This window comes from Dipodomys spectabilis, unplaced genomic scaffold, assembly GCF_019054845.1.
Source record: "Dipodomys spectabilis isolate Male_0828 unplaced genomic scaffold, ASM1905484v1 ptg000127l, whole genome shotgun sequence".
Lineage (NCBI taxonomy): Eukaryota > Metazoa > Chordata > Mammalia > Rodentia > Heteromyidae > Dipodomys > Dipodomys spectabilis.
This window is the reverse complement of record NW_024870804.1, coordinates 778,698-793,110: the sequence shown is the minus strand read 5'-3', so window position 1 is coordinate 793,110 and position 14,413 is coordinate 778,698. Positions and strand designations below refer to the sequence as shown.

Sequence of the window (14,413 nt, the reverse complement as noted above, 5' to 3'; positions counted from 1 at the left end):
GAGAAACAATAGCAAGAAAGAAAAAACCACTTGTGTCACTAACTTCGGTTCATTTCCCTTAACATAATCTTATCTGGTCATATGCTCATAGCTTTTGACCTTTTCTGCTTATCCCAGACATATATTAGTTATTGAAAATTAGGGAAACCATGGGACCTATGTTTATTTGGACTTGGCTTACTACATTTCATAATCTATTTCCGAAGCCTTTCCATTTCCTAACAAATTGGGCGATGGAATGACAGGAGTTTGCCTGTCATCCTTAAGCAGGGGCCATGTTAATCTTCTCGGTATCATTCCAAATTTAGTGTATATGATGCTTCCTCACTGCTTCTCAGGGAGCAGAGGAGGGAAGGCCTTCCCTCACCCTCCAGTACTGGAGATCTCCATCTTGGATACTGACAATGCTCGATGGAGCTGCTAGCTCCAACTTAAGCCTTGGAAGAAAACTGGAGTCATTTAGCAGGTCACAAGAACCTAAGCTGACCTGCCAGACTCAGCTCCACCCAGAGAAAAGTCACCCAGCTCGGGCGCCAGCCCTAGGAGTGGCTTTCTTCACTGGGTAATAAGAGCCAGAGGCTGCCCCTCCCTTTAGCAGCCTTGACAATCAATTGAAATTCAGTAAACATAAACCCGGAGAGTGGTTCCAGGCTGGGCTCTGTGAGTTTCTCACAAACTAGCCCCCGGGAAAAGCTAATGTTTGCTGAAAGTCCTCAACTCTACCCAGAACCTAGCCTCATCAGAGCATCTCCAAACTTGAGGAAAAAGCCATCTCCCTCTTTTGTGATACTCAAAGCATATCTCCCTTCCATTGAAGTAATCTGGGAGGAGGATCACAAAATCCTGGGTAAAGCAGAGCATTTTTCTGCTTGTTCAAACAAACTGACTGAAGAAACCAACCAAACCACCAAGCCACAGGAAAATCAAACACCACAAGCAGACCAGAGACTCCAACAAGAGGCTGGTTATGGACATAAGGGTGATACATGATTTTTCCGACCCCTACCAAAAAATTTTTTTCTTTTTTTTTTTTGGTACCTTTTATAAAAAATTTTTTCTAAAACTTTTTTTAAACTTTTAATTTTTACCTTTTTTGAAAAAAATTGTTTTCTAGTAACTTTTTTTCCTCTTATAATTTTTATTTTAGGGGTATATGTGTGTGTGCGTGTTTCTTTCTTTTCTTTTAAAAAAAATTCTTTTTGTTTTTTGTTTAGCTCTACTGAACTTCTGATCTTTTCTTCTTTCTTTCTTATCCTTTTCACCTTTTCTTCTCTTTCGTTCTTCTTTACGTGATTTAATTGTTTTTCTGCACATCCTCAGATAAACCCGTAGTTGATTAGTAGACCTTATTCCCCATTGTGTACACACTTAATCCACAAATTCATTACTCAATTAAAAACCTCTTAGACTTAAATTCCTTAATAGCAGTACTACCTCTTTATATCTATATAATATTTTAAGTATTTTTATTTTTAAATTTTTCACATCTCCTTTATATTCCTCCCTGTCTCTCATTATATTCACGTTCTTCTCTGAATAGTTTGTATTCCTTTCTGCTTCATATTTTAAATTTTTACTTTTCTATTTTTCTTGGTCACTTTTTTCCCTTTCCTTTCTTCTTTTTTTTCGCTCTCTACTTTCATACTATCCAACTTATTTCCTTCTTTGAGATTAGGACTCAGTTAACTCTCCCTGTACATTCCCACATCACTCTATTCCTATTGTTAACCCACATCTCTCCCTAAACCTAATAATTTCTGGTTTACCAAATTCTTCTTCGTGGTTAGCACCCCATTAATATATAGTTGTTAAATGTTGAATAGATGTATCTGTTGAACTAGACTGTATCTGCAGAATATTGACTGTGCAAATACAGACTTTGGTTGATGCTTGCCTTAAGAAAGTGTTCTAGCAAAAAACTGGTGTTATTTTCATCCCAAATGGGCAGAGTAAGCTGGAAAAACACAAGAAAAATGGCATGTCCGGGTATCTCCACTCCCACTCATGATAATCAGGAAACAGAACAGATAATGAATAATCCACTGCTGGCAAACATGATAAATGAAAATATTGAAAACATACAAAGGACTCTGTATGAGCGTGATAGGGAGAGAGAGGGGGCAAACAAAAGGTCAATGCAGGAAAAGATTGAAAACTTACAAAGGACTCTGTATGAGCGTGATAGGGAGAGAAAAGAGGCAATCCAAAGATTTATACAGGAATATCATGAGCGTGAGGAAGCTACTCAAAAAATGATACAGGATTTGCGTGAGCAGCTTAAGAATACTCAAAGAGAAAGGCAGGAATGGTGTGAGCAGGCTGAGAACACTCAAAGTGAACTACAGGAATGGCATGAACATCAGGAAGCTAAGCAAAGAGTAATACAGGAATTGATAGAGCAGGTTGAGTATACACAAAGATCACTAAAGGCATTCATGGGAGCCATTAAAAAAGAGCTGAGGGAAGTCAGGGAGACCACAAAGGGAATGCTGAATGGAACCCAACAGAAGGAATGGGAGTCCAAGGAAACCATAAACAATCAACTAAGTGATTTTAGAATAATCATTGGACACCCAATTAAGGAAGTAAAGACGTTCATTCAAGATCTAAAACAAAGCTGCAACAAAGGATTTGAAGCCATCAAAGCTGACTAATTAGAAGGAGAAGAATTTAAAATTAAAGTAGAAAGTCTTGACAGTAGGTTAGAGGATTGAAGACAGCCTAGATATTATAGAGAAAGAACATACAACCATCCAAGACAAGTCCCAGAAATATGATAGATCTATCCAACACTTGGAAGACACAATCAGAAGGCCTAATCTGAGGATAATGGGTGTAGAGGAGCACCTAGAAACAGAAGTTAATGGTCTAGGAAATTTGTTTAACAGGATCCTAGCAGAGAACTTCCCAAACATGAAAAAAGATAGGCCTATTCAGATACAAGAAGCTTTTAGAATTCCAAATAGACCAGACCAGAATAGGAAATCCCACTGTCACATTATAATCCACACAGGATCAACTCAGACCAAGGAAAAGATCCTTAAAGCTGTGAAGGAGAAAAGATGAATAACTTATAAAGGGAAACCAATTAGAAACACCACAGATTACTCAGCAGAGACAATCAAGGCAAGAAGAGCCTGGAATGATCTATGCCATGCCCTAAAAACAAACAACTATCAAGGAAGAATACTCTACCCAGCTAAACTCTCCTTCATAACTGAAGGCCAAATAAAAACCTTCCATAGCAAAGAAAAATTGAAACAATACATCTCCACCAAACCAGCCCTACAAAAGATTCTTAAAGATGTCCTACACATAGAAAACCAACAAGACCATAATAAAGGGCAAGAAACTGCACCCACACTGAGAATCCAAGAACCATAGGAAGAACCCAGTTTTAGGAGCCCCAAGAAGGTGGATAACAAGGCAGGAACTCCCAAATACCTCTCAGTCCTATCTCTCATTATTAATGGACTTAACTCTCCAATTAAGTGACATAGACTGCCTAGTTGGATTAAAAAACAAGATCTTTCTATCTGGTGCCTTCAGAAGTCACATCTAGCCAGTAAAACAAACACATTTTCAATGTTAAAGTCTGGAACAAAATCTACCAAGCAAGCGGCCCCCATAAATAGTTGATAGTTACAATCCTAATATCAGATAAAATAACTTCAAATTAAAATTTGTGAGAAGAGATAAAGAAGGTCGCTACATACTAATTAAGGGATCTCTCCTTCAGGAGCATATTACAATTCTAAATATCTATTCGACAAACAACGGAGCACCCAAATTTATCCAATAAACACTACTTTCCCTCAAATCCCACATAGATCCAAAGACATTAATTGTTGAGGATTTTAACACACCAATCTTCCCACTAGATAGATCAACTCGGCAAAACCTCAACAGAGAAACCGCAGATCTAAACAACTGCACAGATCAACTAGTTGTTACAGTCATCTACTGAATATTTCACCCAGCAGCTTCAGAAGTTTGCTTTCTGAGCAGCACATGGAACATATTCTAACATAGACCACATTTTAGGTCACAAAGCAAACTTGTCCTAATTCAGAAACATTGAATTTATATCATGCATTCTCTCTGACCACAAGGGAAGAAAATTAGAACTCAACACCGAAAGCCACCAAAGAAAGTCGTGTAACACACAAAGGCTGAACAAAACACTATTGAATGACCAGTGGGTCATGGAAGAGACTAGTAAGGAAATTCAAATTTTCATGATATTCAACACAAATGAGCACACAAATTACCAGCTCCTCTGGGACACAGTAAAGGCAGTACTCAGAGGCAAATTTGTAGCTCTGAGTTCCTACATCAACAAATTGGAGAGATCTGAAACCAACAATTTAATAAGACATCTGAACCTCCTTGAAAAAGAGCAGCAAGCTAAACCCCAATCCAGTAGACAGAAAGAAATAATTAAAATTAAATCAGAATTAAATGAATTAGAATCCAAAAAAACTATAGAAAGAATCAACAAAAGAAAGATTTGGTTCTTTGAAAAAATTAACAAACCGTTAGCAAATCTTATCAGAAAAAGAAGAGAACACACCAAATAAATAAATTCAGAGATGAGAATGGAAACATCAGCACAGAAACAACCAAGATTCAGAACATTATAAGGGGATACTTCTCAAAACTTTATCTAATTAGTATGAGAACTTGGCAGAAATGGAACTTTTCCTAGCAAATATTGACATGACAAAACCAAACCAAGATGAGTTAAACCATCTTAACAGGCCCATATCAAGCATTGAAATAGAAACAGCAATAAGAGAACTCCCAGCTAAGAAAAGTCCAGGAACAGATGGATTTACAGAGGATTTCTACACAGCCTTCAAAGCAGAGCTAACACCAATACTCCCCCAATTCTTCAATGAAATTGAAAGAGAAAGTTCACTACCGAACACATTCTATGAAGCCATCATAACCCTCATCCCAAAATCAGGCAGGGACTCATCAAAGAAAGAGAACTATAGACCCATTTCTTTGATGAACATTGATGTAAAGTTTCTCAACAAAATTTTGGCCAATCAACTTCAACAATTCATCCAAAAAATCATACACTATGACCAAACAGGATTCATTTTAGGGATGCAAACCTGGTTCAATACATGCAAATCAATTAATATTATTCATCACCTCAACAGGAGCAAGGATAAGAACCACATGGTTTTCTAAACAGAATCAGAAAAGCATTCAACAAGATCCAGCACCCTTTTATGATGAAGGTTTTGGAAAAATTAGGAATCCATGGAACATTCCTCAATAGAATAAAGGCTGTATATGGCAAGCCTACAGCCAGCATTATATTTAATGGTGAAAAACTAAAGCCATTTCCTCTTAACTCAGTAACAAGAAATGGACGTCCACTCTCTCCACTTCTCTTCAATCTAATATTAGAATGCCTAGCTACAGCAATAAGACAAGATGCAAACATAAAGGGGATCCAAATAGGGAAAGAAGAGATAAAATTCTCCCTCTTTGCAGATGACATGATCTTCTCCACTCCCAAATTACTCAAGCTGATTCAAAACTTTGGCAAAGTAACAGGGTATAAAATTAACCCCCCAAAATCGATGGTTTTCTGTATTACAACAATGAGAAAAGTGTGCCTGAAATTAGGAAAGCAACTCCATTTGTAATAGCCCCACAAAAAATAAAATACCTAGGAATTAACTTAACCAAAGAAGTGAAGGACCTCTATGATGAAATCTTTAAAAACTTGAAAAAGAAGATCAAAACAGAACTTAGAAAATGGGAAAAACTCCCACACTCCTGGATTGCAAAGATTAACATCGTGAAAATGGCAATACTTCCCAAGGCTATCTACAAATTCAATGCAATATCTATCAAAATTCAAACCTCATTCTACAAGGGAATAGAAGAGGCAATCCAAAAATTCATATGGAACTATAAAAGACCCCGAATAGCAAAACCGCTCCTCAACGGAAAGAATGCTGCTGGAGGAATATCAATACCAAATTTCAAACTCTACTATAAAGCCATAGTAATCAAAACAGTTTGTCACTGGCACAAGAACAGACCTCAGGACCAATGGAATAGAATTGAAAACCCAGAAATGAACCTACAGAACTATAGCCATCTAATCTTCGATAAGGGAACTAAAAAAAAATGGAATGGAAGAAAGACAGCCTCTTCAGTAAATGGTGCTGGCAAAATTGCTTAACTACTTGTAGAAAACTAAAGCTAGACATTTACATATCACCCAGCACAAAAATCAACTCCTAATGGATCAAAGACCTCGGAGTCAAAGCAGACACTCTGAAAACATTACAGGATGGAATAGGAGAAACCCTAGGTCTCTTTGGCACAGGCCGAAATTTTCTTAATAGCGACCCGGAAACACAACAAATCAAAGAAAGGTTGGACAAATGGGATTGCATGAAGTTGCAGAGCTTCTGCATGGCAAAGGACATAGCTAGCAAGATCAATAGAAAGCCCACAGATTGGGAGAAGGTCTTCATTAGCCATACAACGGACAAGGCTCTCATATCTAAAATATACTTGGAACTCAAAAAATTAAATCCCCCAACAACAAATCCTCAAAGAAAAAAATGACCAATAAATATGTGGGCTAAAAGCTTAAAGAGAAACTTCTGTGAAGAAGAAAGAAGGATGACCAATAGACACATGAAGAATTACTGAACTTCCCTAGCCATAAAAGAAAGGCAAATCAAAACAACATTAAGATACGACCTCACCCCAGGAAAATAGCAACAGATGCTGGAGGGGATGTGGACAGAAGGGAACATTACTTCATTGTTGTTGGGAGTGTAAACTTGTTCAACCTCTTTTTGAAACTAATATGGAGGTTCCTCAAAAGACTCCACATAGAGCTCCCCTATGACCCAGCAATCCCACTATGGGGCATTTATCCAAATGCTTACAAACAAGACCACACTAAAGCTACCAGCACAACTATGTTTATTGCTGCATTATTTACTATAGCTAAGATATGGAACCAACCCAGATGACCCTCAGTAGATGAATGGATTAAGAAAATGTGGTATATATACACAATGGAATTCTATGCCTCAATCAGAAAGAATGACAGTGCCCCATTTGTTAGGAAATGGAAAGACTTGGAAAAATTACATTAAATGAAGTAAGCCAAGCCCAAAGAAACATAGGTCCCATGTTTTCCCTTATTTGCAATATCTAGGATATGTATGAGTCAAGCAGAAAAGGTCAGATAAGTTGATGTTAGGAAAATGAACCCTAAGATGTGTATTTAAATGTGTTTTTTCTTTCATGCATTTGTTTCTAATGCATTTATAAGATTATTTCTTAGTTGCTTTGTATGTCCCTCCCCCATATTATAACCCCTGCTTTCACTGTTTTTGATGTTGATATAATTTGTGGAAGGGAAGGGGAAAAACAAGTCATTTAAACAAGGATACAGGTTTACCCGTTGCAACAATGAGAAGTACAAGTTGTCATGTCGAAAACGAACTTTACAACTTTGGTGTGGGGGAGGGGGTGAGGAGTGAGTGGGGGGGACAGAGGGAGCTGGGAAGGGATAAGAAGGGGAAACAAAGGAGGAGGCTACAATGCTTGATAAGAAATGTACTGAATATCTTGCCCATGTAATTGTAACCCCTCTGTACAGTATTTTCACAATAAAAAGTAAATAAAAAATAATTCCAGATATTTATATTTCAAGAGAAGTGTAGGAGGCGGAATTCAAGTATTCTATACAAGGGACCTGTCATAATGAACACTACAGCAAGTGTTAAGGTTTGTTAAAAGTTTTAATGTTTGAAATGTATTTAATTTTGGGTATTTGCTTATATATGCCCAAACTAGGTCTGTTAGGCAGGTCATAATTCTTTTCTATAAAATAGTTAAGATTCATGGTAGCAGACATATACCACTAAGTATCTACATTTCAGAGTTTAGAAACTTTACTAATGAGAACTTGCAAAATCTCTGTGTAAAGTACCAGAGTAAAGAGTTGACTTTGTTATCTACACAGTTTCTATTAAAACTATAGCACTTCCTTACTTTATATGTTAGCGAGGAACAAATGAAGATATAAAACATATACAAATTATAAGATGAACCACAAATGGTAATCTTAGTGGGTGACTTTAACCACTACTCATAGCCTATAAAATTCTTGTTGAACATCATAATCTTAGCCACTGTTAACTGTAAAGAAATATGACAATAATAAAATCTAATATATAGTACACTTTAAATACTTAAAACACTGGTAATTGTTTTGTTTTTTATTTTATTAATCATTAATACTTAATTATCGGCGTTCTGTATTTGTAGCATTGTTTTCCTTTTTGTAATAGGATACAACTTTTTGTAAGTTGTCACTAGGAGGTACTTTGAGAAGGTTACTGGGATAGCCAAACCATTTTTTATTGGTGCATGTAAATTTAAAAAGAGGAAAATTAAGAACAAAATATTTATTTATAAAATGGTCAAGTAGAATCTGAATCAGGAATACTGATAAATGTCCACACTTAAAATCTTAGTCCTAGGCTGTAGTAGAGCTATTACAGAGTTGAGGCCAAAAACGTGGGAGACTGTGTTTTGTTTTGTTTTTTATTTGGATTTTGTTGGTCATGGGGCTTGAACTCTGGGGCCAGGGTTCTGGCCTTCAGCTCAAGGCTAGTGCTACCACTTGAGCCACAGCACCACTTGCATCTTTTTCTGCTTATGTGAAGCTGAGGAATCAAACCCAAGGCCTCATGCATGCAAGGCAGGCACTCTACCATTGAGCCACCTTCCCAGTACCTGAGAGACTGTATTTTAAAAAATCATCTAAACAACATTTGCTTCTGCTTTGGGTTATATAATGAAATATATCAATATCTTTTTACGTTTTGTGCATTGTTGTACTTCTAAATATAAACTAACTTCATCCACTTCATCCTTTTTAAAGTCATGAAATATCTCTGAGAGTTTGCTTCTGTGAAGATTGTTTTGCATTTATAATTTCTTCTCAGTCATTTTTATTTTTTTCAAAATCACTTTATATTTAATGCTGATGGGTATTTACAAAGAGAAAGGGATATAGAGGATTTAGTTTACAAAGTGAACATTAAAATTTGACCTCAAAAAAAAAATCAGCCTTAACACATATTTTCATATCTTTCCCCACATTCTCCCTAAAAGATGACAATATTAAGAATGTCTGAGGGAAGCGTTTTAGCTCCAATTTTCTTGGGCTTCCTAGGTTTAGAATTCTTAAATTACAGGCTGTAATGGAAAAAGATATTTTGGTGCACTTTGCCCTTCAGACTGTTTCTTGTCCTTTCCTTTTCTCGACTCCATTATTAGAGATTTTTTTCAGAGATGACTCTATCTCAACTTTTCCCTCTTCCTACATGGACAAATGAATTTGCAGATCAAGACTCTTAGACAGAAAGAATTTAAGAGCCTGAATCTAAGATACTTCTCTCATACCCCATCCCTACAAAGACACAAGTACCAAAGCAGGATACATAGTTTCATATTTTTCTACCAAGGCCAAGGCATGAGGATGCTTGCTTCTGAGGGTGCCTGTTTGGGGCTCTTCTTGATGTTGGAGATTAACTTTATATCTAGTTCCATTATCAGCTACCAAGGATGGCATGTTTATACCATCAGGAGGTTGGCTCAACAGGGAGGCTGGATGTGTCGCCTATGAGGGGCTCCAAGGATCCCTCATGAATGGCACAGACAATCTATGTTGGAAATACAGGAGGCAATTAAGGTATCCTACAAACACCTTCTCAGCAAGGCAAAGTTTACTTCTGTGGAAGGCATTCTGTCTGTCACACGCCCAAGTTGAATAAACACACTGGACAGGCAGCTCACCATTGGCTCCCATGAATTTGAACTTTGGAATCATCTTTCATATTGGCTCAAATTTTTGACTCCTTTCAAACTAGTCAAAAGTTTTAATAATCAACCAAATCCAGAACACCTCTCCATATGAAAAATAACCAACTTTTACTCAGCCGGTGTTCTACCACTAGTGCCATGCCTCTAGCCCCTGGCACTTCTCTAAAATAGCATTGGCAAGGTTTTGACTACCTTTACAAGGGAAGTGCTTGTATCAATCAAGCACTTCAAGATTTAACTTCTACAATTCTCCCATCTGATTTTGCTTTCTTTTCTTCCAACCAATAAACACTGACTTTCCTATTCAGCAGTATCCAATAAGATATTTTGATTTAAAAAATGGTTTGTTTAAGGCAGTTTTTAAGTCAGTTACTGAACAAAACCTGTTTTACAAGACCTAAAGCAACCACGCACACATTACTATGAAACAATTACTAAAGAGGTAAGTATTGACACAATAACTCATTGTTAAAATGCTTGTTCTATCATCAAACTAGTAAAGGGATCTGCCAACATACAAAGAAACAACCTTTTTTATAAGTGACTGGGGGCTGGTCTGGGGTTTGATTTCATGCTCTGGGCATTGTCCACTTTAGCCACAACTCAAAGCTACCACAATGTAGTATCTTTTTTACAGCCTCATTGGAAATAAAAGTCTCATCTTTCCTGCCTGGGTTGGCTTCAAACACAGATCTTCAGAATTCAGCCACCTGAGCATTTAGGATTATACTCAGCATCATCTCAGTTTTTAGGTAATTTTTTTTGCCAGTACTAAATCCTTGTAAGTCTTTCTGTAGCATTGGCCTCCAACCACCACAGAGATTCCCTTTGAAGTATATTTATTCTTTTATTTTTATATGTTTATTGTAAAAATACTGTATAGAGGGGTTAGTTACATGAGCAAGGTAAAGCATACATTTCCCATCAAGCATTGTTACCTCCTCCTTTGTATTTCCCCTACCATCCCTAACCTCCCAGCTCCAAAACTACCTTATACACTCCCTCCCACACCCCCTAAATTGTAAAGTTTGTTTTTCAACAGTGTCTGGTGCATCTAATTGTTACAATGGGTCAACCTGTATTCCCATTTAAGCATTCTGTTTTTTCCATTTCTCTCCCCAAACTAGAGAAGTGTATATACAAGATGCAGAACACCAACATCAAACTCATTGGAAACAGGGGTTAGGCTGTTTGGGGGGGGCAGAATATAAAGAAACAAAAATCAAATGGAACATTATAAATATGTTAGAAGAATAGCAATAAAGAAAAAACCACTTGTGTCCCAATGTTTGGGCTCATTTCACTTATCACCTTCTTATCTGGTCAAGTATCTGGTCAAGTATCGTATTTAGACCTATTTTTTTCCCATTCAATCCTACCAGTGGCTCCTACTTACTTTTCCATGGTGGCATTTTCAATTAACAAACACTACTGATAAATAAAAGCACATATTGGAATAATTTGTTTATGGAGATCATAGATTGTGGAGAATAAAACTAATAATAAAACTAATAAAAGAATAAAAAAGAATAAAACTAATTTGAGTTCCTGTTTCTTGTTTCTAGCTTTAAACTCTTTGGAAAATTTTCAGGCGCCCCTAAGTAGCATAGTTATAAATATGAAGTTTGAATGACCTGATAACTAAGAAGTATCTCCTCACTTAATTTATGGTGTTTGAGAATGTTCAGGTGTGGGTTGGCCAATGGAACTAAAGCACAGATTCTACTCCAGTTGGCCAGTAACATCTCCATCATGAAATACCACCAGACATTTCCCCTGGCTATGATTAGTACTTATTGCTCATCTTAAAGGATTGGCCTTCACTACATCCAGGTAAGATTCCCAGAAATGTCCAGTTTTCCCCAGGTAGTTAACCTGGAAAGAATGGAGCTGGTCAGTTTCAGGGGTTTTTGAAATAGACTCTTGCTTCTGAGAAGAGCAACAGCATGTTCCAAGTTGTCTCTGATCACATTTCCCTGCCACACAATCATAGCAGTACTCTGTACATGCATGAAACATTTTGTAACTTTATACCAACAAGCTGAATTTGACTCTTTCTTTATTTGTAAGCTAAGGTGGAAAATGTAAAGACTCTTCACTTTACTTTTTTCTTTCTCTAGCAGTCAACAAATATATTCTTCAATATGTAGAGTACATCCATTTACAGATGAGAAATGAGAGGCCAACAGTCAATGTAATGAGTAAATATTGCTACTATAATTTGTGTCTGAGCTCTTCACTCTGTGTGCTTACAAGAACCAGTAATTTGGTGATGGAGAGGACCAATATGAAAAGACTATGGGGAAAAATACTTTGGAAAAGTTGCTTAAATCTAGGTGATCATTGATGATTACTTGAAACAGGCTGGTGTCAGGGGCACAAAAAAGGAGTACATAGAAATCATATTAGTGACAGAAACTGAGAAAATGTTGATCATTCATCTTAACTAATGGGCAGGAGTAAAAGGTTAAGAAGAAATCTGAAGTGTTCTATGTCTCTGGCCAGGCAACTGTATTAGTGATATTCTTGGCAATAAGGACTACAGGTAGAAATGATAGATTTAGGGGGAAAAGTCTCTGATAGTTCTAAATTTTATATTAAAAAGATGCAAAGATAGGTCTCTTTAGATATAATAAAAATACCTATGACCAGGAATATGAAAAAGAATAGTAAAATCGGGGGGCATTTTTAAAGGGAAGACGAAATGGAAAGTTCTGACAAACTGTGAGCAATGTGAGCACCAGTGAGGACAAGATTAGAAGAATGAGATAAATAAGGAAACAAGAAAGTAATAAACACAGATTTACAGAAGTAAAGAAAGGAAAAAAATTGCAGGGAGAAAAGGAAAAAACTGTTACGGAGATATTGTAAGAAATATGCTATTTGGATTTGAAAACTAAAAGGATATACACAAGTTCAATAAGAACAGTATTTTTGTAAAATGATAGAGATATGTCATATTGATAAAATTTTGATATATGAATGTGAAGCCATACAATTCTGGATCCATGAATTCAACAGATCCTGCTGATTTTAAATGTTGGGAACAAATACTTTTATCCTGACCTTAGAAGAATTATACAGATGTAACTGTCATGAACATTATTTAGAGGTATTCTGTGAATACTTTTGAAACCTTTGTTTAGCCATGAGATTGTAGATTGAACTACAGCACAGACAAGTCTAATTTGTCCTACAGTTCCAATGAGTTACCCATGTATCCACATCAGTTTGGGATTTTATTGACATATATGTAGATATGTTTGGGTATCTTATCAGTCTATCCATTATAAATGTAGGACAAGTAACACCAAATATTAGGTTGAACATACAGCTTCACTGATATTACTGAAGTCTCCTCAAATTGATTCATCTTTAGCAATGGAATAATCATAACTGCCAAATACTCTATTTAAATCTATTTCTTGTTAGGGATATCTTCATGCTGCCACAAATTGTTATATGTAGGAAGTGCTTTTATAAACTTCAAGCTTTTATTGAATGGAAGAGTTCAACCATTATCCTCACCACTAATACTAAATTCCTAAAAGATAAGGCATTTTGCTTTAATGACTTTCTTTCATTTTCTCATACACATTGGCAAGGAGGGAAGGATTCTAATGTAAAATAATACAATGGTGACTTGTAATAACATTACATCTAGGATCTAGTGTTAATTCAGATACTTACTAATTACCTCCAAAATTTGTGGATATTTATATTTCTCCTGGGTAAATTAATGATTTCCAAGAAAATGTCCCTAAGGAGCCTTTCAATTCTAGTATAACTGCTTATTTCAAAATGCTTTAAATTCTACATCCTGTAATGTGAGCATAGGGTTAAACTGTGGAACTTTCCCCTTCAGATACTGAGCACTACCCTATTGCTTAACATGGAGAAAGTACCCTCATACATAGACTGGGCGAGGGCAAAAAAGAAGTGGTAGTTGAACAATGTTCTTAGCAGTTTGTACAGATGAAATGGAAATAGAGTAACTGTGAACTCAAAAGGAACGTGCAAAAAAAAAAGACAAAGGCACAAAGTAGAATATGCCAAGGAAATGCTGAAGGACAATTTCAGGTGTGAGGGTGTGTTCAAAGTACAGTCAGACGATGTATTTGGAGAACTCGGGAAAAAACTGCTTTAAACCATTCAAGGACAATCATATAAGTAGAATCCCCTAACTCTGACTCTCTAATCAACACCAACATCATCAATTTAGGGAGTATTTTTAAAGAGCAAAGTGAGAAAAAGTAGACTCATCACAGTTAGGGGTCAGGTTGAAGTAATGACAATCACATAAATGTTCTTATAAATTTTCACTTATTTTGGAGCATTGTAGTGGGAAAAAGCCAAATAAATATCTTGCATGAATCTAAATTAAGCGGGAGGTAGGATATTGCTCTCTTTTTAACTTGAAAATTATAGAGTTTATCTTTTATATTGTGAAAATAAAACAGAGAGAGGTTACAATTGCATGGAAAACATAATGAGTATATTTCATTTTTTTCTAGTTTTTGTTTTT

General features: G+C 36.3%; 1 non-coding gene across 1 annotated transcript; it reads right to left on the bottom strand.

The window, feature by feature from the left end:
• Window positions 1-221: 221 nt before the first annotated feature.
• LOC122116203 lies at window positions 222-328 on the bottom strand. Its single transcript, XR_006148912.1, has one exon. It is a non-coding gene; the product is annotated as a U6 spliceosomal RNA (small nuclear RNA).
• Between the last annotated feature and the right edge of the window lie 14,085 nt (window positions 329-14,413).